Source organism: Ovis canadensis, chromosome 15 (assembly GCF_042477335.2).
Source record: "Ovis canadensis isolate MfBH-ARS-UI-01 breed Bighorn chromosome 15, ARS-UI_OviCan_v2, whole genome shotgun sequence".
In the NCBI taxonomy this organism is placed as follows: Eukaryota; Metazoa; Chordata; class Mammalia; order Artiodactyla; family Bovidae; genus Ovis; species Ovis canadensis.
In genome coordinates this window covers 59299587-59311859 of record NC_091259.1, presented here as the reverse complement: position 1 = coordinate 59311859, position 12273 = coordinate 59299587, and the positions used below count along the sequence as shown (strand labels likewise).

Below are 12273 nucleotides of genomic sequence, written 5' to 3'. Positions count from 1 at the left end.
AGGTAGTTTGAACATCAAAAGATTATTGTTAATTAAGGAAAATCAGATATCTCAAATTGAGGAATTTAGCGCTTTTCTATGTATGGGAACATGCAAGGAAATACTCCATTTCACAGTGGAATGGATTCGTATCAAGGTACCTGGGGCCTGGTACCTGCGGGGTGTCTGAGATTGAATGAACAAACCTGGGGAACATGGTTCCAGAGCTAAGAGGCCGAGAAGCAGAGACCAGCTGTGGTCAAGAGTGTGATGCCCATGGCCAGTGGGGTCTAGAGGAGGATTCAGGGATCAGAGAGCACACCTACCCCACCCTGGGAGGAGGATGTGGCCAAATCTTCCTCCTCCTCATTGTTGTGAGGGCGAGCGCAGCCACCCCTCTGTCCCCATTTTCAGGGCAGGTAATCTAAGGTCACACCTGGAATCTCAGCTGCCCAGGGCCTTTGGCAGAGCCTAGCCCTGCCCTCCCAGCCCTGCCCTCCCTCCTTCTGGCCAGGCCAGTGCTGGGGTGGGTCAGACCGAAGGACAGGGGAGCAGGAACTGGGCTGACTATGTACCAGTGCAGATTGTCCCCTCTCCCAGGTGCCTGGGTCTCCTCTGTGGCCTTCCCTACCCCCGCTGGGGGCACTGCCCTGCCTTTGGGCATCCCCTTCTCTCCTTCCCTCCCCTCCTTCTGTTTCCCACCATAATGCTGGGCCAGGGCTCTGCCTAAAATCAGGCCTAGAGTCAGGACCTTGGCTGGTCTGTCCCTGGCCTCTGGATCAGTGAGAGACCTTTGGCTGGTCATGGACTCAACTTTCCTGGAACTTCAGGGAAGGAGCAAGAAGCAACAGCACCGTTTTTTAAATATCTGTATTTATAGAAATACGCTAAGATAAATATGTTTTATGGCAACCCAAATATCTCCTGTTGACTTATGAATATGATCAATAGGAGCTGTTATAGAACAGAAGAAAAGGTAAATCCTTAAAATGTGAAGTGAAAGTCACTCAGTCGTGTCCAGCTCTTTGCGGCCCCACGGACTATACAGTCCATGGAATTCTCCAGGCCGGAATACTGGAGTGGGTAGCCTTTCCCTTCTCCAGGGATCTTCCCAACCCAGGGATCAAACCCAGGTCTCCGGCATTGCGGGCAGATTCTTTACCAGCTGAGCTACAAGGGAAGCCCAAATCCTTAAAATACTCAATTCTTAAAAAAAAATAAAAATAAAAAGAAGCAGCAGCAGCAGTACCTGGGACTTCCCAGGCTCCCAGGTTCAGACAGCTCAGGACAGGAACCAAACAGCACAGATGGGGGGTGGGGGGGGGTTTCTCCATTCCCGCACTTCCTCTCCCCACATTGGGCAGCTGGGATTTTAGGAGTCTGAGATTGTGGGCATTGGGAATCAAGGGTTTTATGTGTTGGTGATCCCCAGCTTCCAGTTTTCTTAGATTGGAGAGTCTAAGAGTCTGCAGAGCCTCGAGATGGGCTGAGTGGATCGAGTTGAGGCTAAGGCCTGTGCCACACTTTGGCCAGCTGGTGCCAGATGGACAAGGCCTGGAAAGTTTCTCAGGGCTGCCAGGGCTGGAGGTGGGGCAGGGGGAGACAGAGGCCCAGCCACCTCCAGGCCCTGTGTGCCCTTTGTACCCACTGCTCCCAGCAGACACACCCAGGAGGCACACACCTCTCAAAAATCTGCGAACCAGGCCCTGGAATGGACTATGTGGTAGCTGAAGAGATAGCCATCTTAATGGGGGTGGGGGAGAAGACAGACAGCGGCCAGGCCTCTTCATTCCCTGGGGGTGGGTGGGGCTGTGCTCCTGAATACCGGACTAGGATTGAGAGGGGACCAGCTCGGCTCACAGGGCAATGCCTGGTCACTACTGGCGCACCAGGCCCTCTCAGGACGTGTGGAATGTGGCTCAGCAGGCCCAGGTCCAGCTCTGAAGTGTCAGAGCCAGGCTCAAGGGCTCTGATGGGATGGTGGACAGAGACCCGGGCGCGGGAGGCCCTGAGCCTCCTTGGGAGACAGGGAGACTGGGCCTTGACTGAGAGCCTTCAGGTAATTCACAGTGCCTCCCCCATCTCCTCCCAGTGCCCATGTGGGTCTTTGGGCACAGCAGTTGCCTCAAAGAGACCTGGGCATGGAGGCAGGAGCTGCCCCATGGGGTGGAGAGCTGTTCCCTCCCCATGAGGGAAGCGCAAGACTTCCTGGCTGGGTGAGCCCCTTTCTGCTGCATGATCCTATGTGTGCACGGGTGTGTTCTCAGACCCAGATTCTTCCTTGGAGGACCGTGCTTTTGCCTTTGTGTGGGTGCCATCAGGATTTCATGTCCCTGGCTCTGCACCCCTTAATGTGTGAGCTGGATGAGCCTTTTGCCCATTTGAATGGGGGCCTTCATCCAGTCAGGCCCTGTGTGGTTCTGTGTTTCCAGTGGCTCTAGCATGTTAGGGAGACAGGGCCTCCCCGAGGGGCAGGCTGGGGACTGAGCTTTGCCAGAGGACAGTAAGACAGCTTTGGGCTGGAATCTCTTGCTTGGTAAAGGGGTCCTGGAGGCCCAACTCAGGTCCTGCCTTCTCCCTTAGTTCATTTCAGTTCAGTTCAGTCGCTCAGTCATGTCCGACTCCTGACCCCATGGACTGCAGCACGCCAGGCCTCCCTGTCCATCACCAACTCCCGGAGTTGACTCAAACTCATGTCCATTAAGTCAGTGATGCCTTTTCCTCAGATTGGGGCTGTTCTCCTGGGGTCTCCTTGCTGTAAAGACGGATAGCTGAGTCTAGGGAAGCCAGAGATGCAGGGAGTGTCTAATGGTTTTAGGGGCTCTGTTCCAGGATGTGAACCCAAACACTCATCTGCCTCTACTGCCTGTGACTTGAAAATCCACATTTCTTAGTGTGAGACTGGCCCAGCCTCTTGGAGATGGGAGGTTAGTCCAGTGTCTCTGAGGTCACCTCCCCCTGATACTTCTTTTCCTGGGAATAGTTCTTTCCAGTTCAGGCTGGGTGGTCTGGGTCCTGTCCTGACTTGTGTGGCCCTGGTTAGGTTCTTGTTCCTTTCTGGGGCTGACTTTCCCCTTCTGGAGATGGGGAGGATTGGCTTGGGAGGTTCCTAAGTGCCTTAGGAGCAGGTGCTTGGGGATGTGGGGCCAGGAAAAGACAGGGCTGGGATCTGACAGGCAGGAGCTAGAGCTGCAACTGGTGTGTGTGAGCAGAATGGGAGGCACCTGGTCTGGCGGCCTGAAGGCCAGGTTCAAGCCACTGATAGCAGTGTGGCCTTGGGCACATCATCACTTGCCTGGGTTCCTAGCTCTCCACTTGTAAAATCAGGAGATTTCATGCAAGCAGTAGATATTTCCTGTCTGCCAACCTTAGGCTAGTAGCTGAGGATGCAGGGAAATCAGACCCTGGTCCTGCCTTCAGGGGGCACCCAGCGAAAGCTGGGGCGAGAGAGAGTGTGTGTATATGTGAGACAATGATAGTGACGTCTCGGTGGGACCCAGGCTGTGAGCATGGGGGTCGGAAGCTGCTGCCTGGAGAAGGTGACACTTGAAGGGTGAGGTAGAGGGAACATGATGAGGGAAGTCCTGGAGATCTAGTGTCCAGCGGTGAGAGTGGAGGGACTGGACTGGAGGGGAGGAGTGAGGGGCGGGAGCCAGAGGGTGGGGGGAAATGGGGAGCCACGGAAGGAGCAGGCAGGCAGGCAGGAGAGGCAGGTGTTGAGCTCAGAGACTTCTGGAAGTCTAGGGCAGTTCAGACCTACTCCAGGGAACCGTCAGTGGTGTCTGAGAGCCAGGACTTCCCCAGTGTGGCTGAGGGCCCCTCAGCGGTGTTTTTCTGGCTGGCCCAGTAGGAAGTGGCTGGAGCAACCTTAAAGGTGGAGAGAAGGGGCATGCCCAGCCACACAGGGTGCCAAGGCATGTCAGAGTTAAATCTTTCACTCCTTGAGCTCCGGACTCGAACCTTGAACCTTTACACCTAACCTCCTCCAGCCATCCCTTAGCCTACCCATGTCACAGGCTTCTGCCCCGAGTTCCTGACCAGGGTAAGTCAGGCCTCTGTAGATGTCCATTCATGCACCATCCCCCTCCACCCCCACCCCAGGCCAGACGCTTGTAACCACTGGGAAAAGAGCCACGAATGAGACAGTGCTTCATCCTCCAGCTGAGGAGACTAACACATGAACAAATAAATATATAATCCAGTGTCTGCTGGAAAAAGCCCGAGAGTGAGTTGCACCGGTGTCTGGAAGAGCATTTCAGGCCAAGGGAGCTCCAGGGCCCAGCCCTGAGGCGAGAGCACTCGGAGTAGGCTGGGATGGTATTGAGGCAGGGACAGTATCATCCTGGACAATAGCATCCAGGTGCTGTGGTGTACCTGCAGGCCTGGTGGGCTTTGGCTTTTACTCTGAGGGAGGTGGGAAGTCATTGGGAAGGGAGAACGGTTAGGCTGGGCTCTGTTTTGACGGGTTATGTTTATTCCCACAAGCCCAGTATACAGATGGTGAAACCAAGACTCAGAGAAGCTAAGTGAATTCCCAAGTCTCACAGCAGTAGGACCCGTGGCCACCTGCCTGCCCATGGCCCCGTGCACCCTGCAGCCCTTCATGGCTCCCTGTTGTCTGGACAGTCAGGCTGAGTGTCTTAGAGTGGCCTTCAAGGCCCTTCTCCGCCTGCAGTCATGCTGCCTCCCCTCTCCCACCTGACCTCCTTGCTCCTGATCTCCACACTCGCCCCTCGGAGGACGTGGAGTGGAAGGAGGGGCTCCAGTGTGATGCTGGGCAAGTTGCTTAACCTTTCTGAGACTCAGGTTTCTTCCTTGTCTGTAAAGTTGGGCTAAAACCATTTACTTTCTAGATTGTCATGAAAATTATATGAAGCTATCCATGTAGCAGGGTTGGCCCAGCGCCTGGTAGGTGGGAAGCACTCCATAACTGTGGCCTTTTGTCTTTTTAGGCAGGGATGGCTGGGTCAGATAAGTAGGTTAGAATGTTCCCTGTGAGTGAGAGAGGAGAGTTTTCCCTGCCTCTTATCTGACTATAGAGTGGGGGGCAGCTGAGGTCCCACAACAGACTGGAGGCCAGAGCCTGTGGGGCTGGTCCCCCCGCCCCTGCCCCCCATCTCCCTCTCTCCCTTCCAGCCCCTGCCCTGCCCATCTGGTCACCTCCATGCACCAAAACAAGAGCTTCCTCTTTCAGGTACCAGCAGCAAGGGGGCTGCTGATCATCTGGCTTGTCACTTCCAGGGACCCACCTAGGGAGAGGACAGGGTCAGGTCCTGTTCTCCTGGGAGGTTGCTTGGGTGCAGAGGAGCCCCGGGCTGTCCTCCCGGGTGGCAGCCATGTCAGGCACCTGGCCGCCTCAGAGGGGATGGAGTCAAGCTGCCTCCCCCCTGCCCCTACACCCCCCGTCAAGCCAGAGCTGCCCTCCGTCCCTCTGGCGTGAAGCGAGGATCTGACGGACCTGTCTGCTTCTGTCCACTCCTGCTGCTTGGGGCCCTCGTCAGCCGTGTGCGCTCCCATCCCCCATGTGGTCAGCCCTGTTTCTTCCTGTTCCTGCCTCATTTGCAGTGTTAAGAGGCCCCCCCAACTCCCTCCTGGGGGGCAGTGGTCACAGAGGACGATCGTCCTGGAGTCGTGCTGTGGTGTACCTCAGCGCCTTTGGTGGGGGTGGCTTCCTGTCCTGCCTAGGGCGTTCCCAGCCCAGGAGGCGCCAGGGGGCCAGGTCAGAGCCCGTACTTTCCTGATGAGAGGGCCCTGGGTCTCTCCAGGTGCAGGGTGGCTGACTGGGCCACCCTTCAAGGCAAGAAGGGTGGGACCTGAAGAGTGAAGGGTTGGGGGTCTTGGGAAGGTGGATGGATGTGGCTCAGGGCTGTGGGGTTTGGGTTTGGAGGAGCTCTGTCTTGAAGGAGTGTGGTTAGAGGAGCAGGTGGAGGATGCTCTGATTAAAGGTAGCAGAAGGGCAGGAGGCAGGGAGGAGGGCCCAGGGATCAGGCCGGCTGGGGAGGGGCAGACGGAGTAGAGGGGTGAGTTAGAAACATGGCAGTGGGGAGACAGGGGAACGGGAGGGGGTGGTCCAGGGTGATCCGTTTGGGGGGCAGGTACTGGTAGGGCCAAGGAAGCTAGTGTGTCATAGACTTTTTTAAATTGAATTATAGTTGATGTACAATGAATGTTGGGTTAATTTCTGCTGTACAGCAAAGTGATTCAGTTATACAGTACATGTATGTTCTTTTTTATATTCTTTTTCACTATGGTTTATCACAGGATATTAAATACAGTGCCCTGTGCTGTATAGTAGAATCTCGTTTGTACGACAAGGCCTGAAAACCAAGCCTTTTAACTTTGAGCTTCTTTTACTGTGAGGTACTTCAGGCATTCACACTTCGTCCTCTCCAGAGTAGAGAGGGGCTTGGGCATAAGAGTGGGAAGGTTTGGGGGAATGTGGGTGAGGGGCAGTGATAGGGTGGGGTCAGATGCTGTCTAGAAGCAAACCACAGGAACCCTGGAGTCTCCTGTTCATAATGGACTCAGTCCACTTCGCATTTGAAAGTCCGTGGGCTTCAGTCTGTGATTGGCCTCTGGACCTCTGGTCGGTGGCCGGCAGTGGAGGGGGGAGGTTGTTATTTGATAAACTATATCTGAGAACTTCGGGCGGGTAAGACAGTGAGGGAGGAGGTAAGCTTTGTAGCTAAGTTTTGCATCTTCCAGTCCAGATGGCCCAGAAAATCAGTTTTGTTTACTATAGTTCTCTTGGTATTCTATGCATATTATATTTAAAATTAAAAAGGTACTTTATAATGATGGTTTTAGGGAAAACTGGGACAAACTCAATTCTAATAGACTGAAAATACTTTTATCATTTTTTATTCTAATTATGAAAGTGATAATGCAACTGTGAAAACTTTAAACAGTCCAGACGTGGAGGTTGTAGAAAGTGATTAATCTTTCAAGATTGGGGTAGGAGTTAGGAGTAGGTTTAAAATTTAAGTCGGGGAAGTTCACTGTCCCTTAAATGTCCATCGATCATTAATAAAACTAGTTTTATATTTATTAGGGTGATGCTGAAGGGACTGCCCTAAGGAGATTGTTAAAATATCCTGCCTCTCACCTGGTCCCCTGGGTTCAGATGTGCACTCCCCAAGGGTACCTGGCTGGGCGAGGGCTGGGAGAGGGGGATTGAAACTCAGCCTGTCCTCTTTGCTGAGCTGCATGCCCTGCTGTGGGGCTCTTTTAGCAAGAGGTATTTTGTCTAATTTGCTCAACGGCCTCACCTGCTTTCCCCAGGAGAGGGGAGTGGGTGGGTTCGCTGTGGGGTGGAGAATGCACTGTATCTGGGGTTCCTCTAGAAGGAGATCCAGGAGGCAGTGGGATATCCAGTCTGGAGCCCATAGTGGGACATTGCTGGAGGCAGGGTGCAGGAGTCACTGGTACCTGGGGAACTGAGAATTCCAGGGTGCTGAGGGTGTCTAGACTAGAGTCTGGCTCTAGGGCCAGCACCAAGGACCCTTCTGGACAGGCCCAGCCAAGGCCTTGGGGCTCAGAACAGGAAGTGTCTATCTCAGCAGCGAGGCGTGAGCAGATGCCGAGTGAGTGTGGCCTCTAGTACACACATGGTCATGTGTCACGGTCATCTGGGTGACAGCGCTGTTCTGTGGAAGGGGAAACTGAGGCTCAGAATGTGACGTGACTTGCCCAGGGCTTCAGATGAAAAGTGATGGAGCCAGAACCGGAAACTGATCTTGCCTGGCATCCTGGGAAGGATGGGTTCTGGGCTAGAGCTGGTGGCCCCCAGCTCCCCATCAAATAGGTGGCCGAGGCAAGCCATGGGGCCTGGACTCAGTCAGTCCTCACTGCCCTATGGGCTGCACCTTGTCAGCCGCCATCATTCCTGGGACCCTGGAGGACAGGCTACATTAAGGACAGGGTAGGGGCAGGAATATAGTGGGCAGGTGAAGGGGCAGAGATCTGGGGCTGGGGTTGGGGCAGGAGACCCCAGCGTGCCTCCTCGGAGCCCGTGTGGCCATCAGCCCCTGAGAAACAGAAAACAGGCTTCTTGGTTCAGGGGTTCGTCAGCTGCCTGCCTGAGCACTGCACCTGCTGCCTTGCCTGGCAGGGCCCGAGAGAGCTGGCAGAGATCTGCAGAGGGCAGGGGCCACTTCTGCATGCTCTGGGCTGGGAACCCAGCCCCCACCTAGTTCCTCATATCTGAGGGAAGTGTCTCCAAGCCCTCTTGTCTATGTCAACGGAACCCTGAGAACGCCAGGAGGGGAGCAGCTGAGGGTGACCCTGCCCACAGGTATGACCTGGTGCTTGGGCGGGGGGCACGGGCAGTGTGGGGCTCTGGGCAATTGTCTACAGTCGGACTGTTGGTAGTGAGTGTGGGGACTGAAGGCTGTGTGTGTGGTGCGGTCAGGTCGGCCGTGTGGCTGCTAGGCGGGGTGGAAGGTGTGTGTCCCCGGAGGTTGTGTGAGGTGTGCAGTTTGTGGTACGGGTGGGCTGTGGTTAGTAGACCCAGGCCTAGCTGGATGTGTAATGCTGTTAGTTCCTGTGTGGAGGGCCTGAGGGCTTTCCTGAGGTCTGGGCGCTGGGGTCCCTGCCCAGCCTGCCTTGGGTGGGGTGCTGTGAGGGGGAGGAGGGGTTGGGGGGTGGAGAGATACAGGCCCCAGGTCTGAAGCTCTAGGCCTGCCTTCGTCCCCTTTGACTCCCTCCACCATTGGGCCTGCTCTTGAATCTGGAGCACAGCTCTGTGTGGGGCGGCGGCGGAGGAGGGCTTTGAAAATACAGTTGGGAAGGGTCCTCGCTGAGAGGACTCCAGAACTGAGTAGGGAAGGAGTTAGGATCAGCAAGGCCTCCAGATCCAGGCCTAACTCGTTCATACAAATCAGAATGCAAAAGAGACTCACACCCACATGGGCCGCCAAGGGCAGATCCCTCGACCTCCCCGGGTGTCCTTTTGCATCCCCTGTTCCTGCGCCACTGAGCTCTCCCCATCTCTGCATCTGCAGGTCCTTTCCCATCCCCGGGCCCTGCACACTGAGTTCCCTTGGCTTAGAAGTGCAGCCTCCTGCTTATCCTTCAAGGCCCAGCTCATAAGTACCCCCTGGGAGCTTCTCTGCCTCTGCCAGATAGACAGTCAAATCTTCTGAAGACCCCTTCTTGGCTCTACAAGTGACCTAGCACCTTACACAGCCTGCATTGAAACAGGATAAAAATCCCAGGCTTGGGACTTTTTTATGGGGACAATTCAGGTGAAGGTGGAAATCTTGTAGGGGCTGGACATGTGGCAGGTATTTAGGAAACCAATTAAGTGGGAGTGTGCTTGTCCTTAGCTGAGGCTCAGGGCTGCCATCCTGCTGGACTGGCAGTGTTGAGGTCCTCAGTCAGGAGTGAGCAGGGATGCTTGAGAGAGATGCTGGGCTGGGACAGAGAAGGGGACGATGAGATTTAAACTCTGCCCTTGGGGTTGGAATGGTAGTTAAAGGACAGAAGTGTAAAAGCTTTGGCTCCAGCAAGAGGGACTCAGGCTAAACCTGAAGAAGGACTAGTTGGCATGGGTTAGAGACTCCAAACCACCCAATACTTACTCTTGGACTAAGTAAGTGTCCTTGTGAGCCCAGTCAGGTCCTGGGCTCAACTGTGGAGGGCAGGGGGAACAAAAAGGTGCAGGCTCTCAGGCCGGGTTGGAGGTTGGGTAGACCCCCCTCACAAGTGGACAGCCAGGAACCGAGCAGGAGCAGCACTGAGCTGCGTGACTCAGCATCTGAGGCTTAGGAGCCCAGGGGGCGGTCAGGGAGGACTTTCTGAAGGAGGCAGCCGAGTCAGCACCCGAAGGTGGGAGGATGTGGTTCATTTGCTCATTGTCAGCAGACCATCTGGGGGGCTTCCATGTGTTAAGCTGGTGCCAAAAATGAAATGGAGGGAGTGGTGGGCCAGCTGAGTCTGGTTGGGGCTTGAGGCACGTCTTGACAACTTGAGCAAGTCACTTCCTCCCTGTGGGTGTTTGTTTCTTCATCTGTAAACAGCAGGGCTGGAGCTGGTCGAAGGATGATCCGAGGAGGTGTACTTGAGGACACTGGGAACCGTGGGACGGGTTTTGAGCAAGAGTGGGACCCAGGTTGGCCCAGCAGCGCTGCTGGAGGGAGCCAGGGTAACAGCAGGAGCAGGGTGGGCTGGTGAGATGTTGAAGCCTGAGCTGGGCCCTTGGGGTGTTGGGGAGGGGAACCCCCAAACTTGTGGCCAGGCTGTCGCAACAGGATGACACTATCCTCTGCTGGTCCCTGCTTCCCTGCAGTGGAGATTCAGTGATGTGTCATAGCAGGGGAAGGGCTTAAACCTCCAGACTCCAGACCAGAATTATCATGGAGCAAGTAAGGCAGAATAAGTGAGTGAGAAATATAAGGGGGAGCGGGGGACCAAAAAAACTTCAGGTAATCCAGGTAAATATTTTTCAGCAGTATTTTTTTAAAGATAAAAATTAATGAAAAAAATCCAAGGTAAGCAAAATCCAAAAAAGCAAAGATTTTTTTCTTTGTCTTTTTAGGCCCTAGCATGGTTCAGCAGCGCACTGCTCCAAACTTCTTTTTTCAAAGGGCTGCTTCCTTCAGGAAGCCTTCCCTGACCCCCAGCCTGGTGAGGGCCCTGTGGGCTGTTTTTTGCTGGCTGGGTGGTATCTGATGCCATCAAGCCTGAGATTTCTGAAGGGTGGGTTGAGGTTGGTCTGGCTCATGCTTTCAATGCCTTGAAATGAGGCTGTCCTAGAGGAGTGTCAGTGTGGAGTCCCTGAGTCTGACCTTGGCCTGAAGCCCTTAGTGCAGGAGTAGGAACTTGAGAGAGGCCCTGGAGGGGGCTGGGCCCTTCCCAGGGACAGAGAGGTAGTTTCCTGTTTCCCAGCCCTGGTCATTCCAGTAGCCTGGTTGGGCTGTCATGCATCAATCCATGTTGAATCCTGAGAACAGTGCCTGACCTGCAGCAGCTGCTCAGTTAGAGCTTTGTCGTAAAGGCAGTATGTAGAGTGGTTAAGAGTCTGGAGCTGCACCGTCTGGTAGCAATGTGATGCAAGCCACAAATGCAATTTAAAATTTTCTAGTAGCCACATTAAAAATAAACAGGTGAAATTAATTTTAATACCATAGTTAATCCAAATATCCAAAATGCTATAATTTCATTATGTAATAAAAAGTTACTGAGATATTTCATGTTCTTATTTTTTTTTACTAAGTCTTTAGAATCCAGTGTGTGTTGTATAGAGCACACTTCATTATATGGTTGCATCTGGAGTTTCAGTACCTGTATGTTGCTTCTAGAAGTTATTGTATTACAGGTCTAGACTATATTTAAATTACCCCTTCCCAGCTGTGTGACTTTGGGCAAGTTACTTAACCTCTCTGTGCCTCAGTTGCTTCATCTTAAATTGTGAGGTATGTACCTCATAGGGTTGCTATGAGAATTAAGTTAATAAAAAGTGCTTTAGGTGTCTGGTGTATATTGATAGTAAAGACTATTTGCCGCTGCTATTTAGTTGCTCAGTCGTGTTCAACTGTTTGCAACTCCATGGACTGTAGCCTGCCAGGCTCCTCTGCTGCTAAGTCGCTTCAGTCGTGTCCGACTCTGTGCAACCCCATAGACAGCAGCCCACCAGGCTCCGCCATCCCTGGGATTCTCCAGGCAAGAACACTGGAGTGAGTTGCCATTTCCTTCTCCAGTGCATGAAAGTGAAAAGTGAAAGTGAAGTCGCTCAGTCGTGTCCAACCCTCAGCGACCCCATGGGCTGCAGCCTGCCAGGCTCCTCTTCCATGAGATTAACCAGGCAAGAGTGCTGGAGCAAGTTGCTGTTTGCTTCTCCAGAGAATCTTTCTGACCCAGGGATCAAACCTGCATTTCCTGCTTGGCAGGTGGATTCTTTACCACCGAGCCACCTAGGAAACCCAAAGACTACATTGTCTTATTAAATTCTTTTTTTAAAAAAACATCATTTGAGTAGTACTGCCGTTTTTTGGGTTTTTTTTCCCCAACCCTTTATGAAGTACCAATTACTTAAGATTTATTTTAAAATACTCACTTTTGAAACCTGTACCCCCTAAAGTCACCCTGCAGAGACCAGCAGTTTGCGGTTGACCCTGCGCGAGTGGCAGGAAGCGTGGCTCGGCCCAAGACCTGCCCCTTCCACCCACCCACCTGAGCAGAGCCCCGGCTTCCTGGCCTTGCTGGTGGCCTGTGCTTTGGGATGGCCACTCCTTTCTCCTGCCTGGAAACACCTTCTTTTGGTCCCCATGCACATTTAGGAGCAGGGCCCCTGGG

General features: G+C 53.7%; 1 protein-coding gene across 8 annotated transcripts in view; it reads left to right on the top strand.

The window, feature by feature from the left end:
- Window positions 1–12273, top strand: part of ARAP1 (ArfGAP with RhoGAP domain, ankyrin repeat and PH domain 1) — a 64355-nt gene that overhangs the window by 4519 nt on the left and 47563 nt on the right. The window contains exon 1 of one of the 8 annotated variants that reach the window (XM_069552984.1): window positions 8214–8272. The exons of 4 other annotated variants lie outside the window; for them this stretch is intronic. The gene's annotated coding sequence lies outside the window, so the exon portion shown is untranslated. Of the gene's footprint in view, window positions 1–8213; window positions 8273–12273 lie in introns of those variants that run through there. 3 more of the 8 variants (XM_069552980.1, XM_069552983.1, XM_069552978.1) reach the window with 3 other exon arrangements.